We start from the raw sequence: 507 nt of genomic DNA, 5'->3' as shown, positions 1-507 counted from the left end.
GTGCGCTGTGATTGGTTGTTACTGTCTAGAGTGCGTGGGATGGTGCGCTGTGATTGGTTGTTACTGTCTAGAGTGCGTGGGATGGTGCGCTGTGATTGGTTGTTACTGTCTAGAGTGCGTGGAATGGTGCGCTGTGATTGGTTGTTACTGTCTAGAGTGCGTGGAATGGTGCGCTGTGATTGGTTGTTACTGTCTAGAGTGCGTGGAATGGTGCGCTGTGATTGGTTGTTACTGTCTAGAGTGCGTGGAATGGTGCGCTGTGATTGGTTGTTACTGTCTAGAGTGCGTGGGATGGTGCGCTGTGATTGGTTGTTACTGTCTAGAGTGCGTGGGATGGTGCGCTGTGATTGGTTGTTACTGTCTAGAGTGCGTGGGATGGTGCGCTGTGATTGGTTGTTACTGTCTAGAGTGCGTGGGATGTGATTGGGTGATTGGTTGTTACTGTCTAGAGTGCGTGGGATGGTGCGCTGTGATTGGTTGTTACTGTCTAGAGTGCGTGCGCTGTGA

The 507-nt window shown here is 51.3% G+C and overlaps 1 protein-coding gene across 1 annotated transcript in view; it reads left to right on the top strand.

The window, feature by feature from the left end:
• The window catches only part of LOC107598149 (formin-like), a 71,831-nt gene that overhangs the window by 13,563 nt on the left and 57,761 nt on the right, over positions 1-507 (top strand). The window lies entirely within an intron of this gene.

This window comes from Sinocyclocheilus grahami, unplaced genomic scaffold (genome assembly GCF_001515645.1).
Source record: "Sinocyclocheilus grahami isolate Dianchi unplaced genomic scaffold, SAMN03320097.WGS_v1.1 scaffold245.1, whole genome shotgun sequence".
Classification (NCBI taxonomy): domain Eukaryota; kingdom Metazoa; phylum Chordata; class Actinopteri; order Cypriniformes; family Cyprinidae; genus Sinocyclocheilus; species Sinocyclocheilus grahami.
This window is presented reverse-complemented; position numbering and strand designations above follow the sequence as displayed.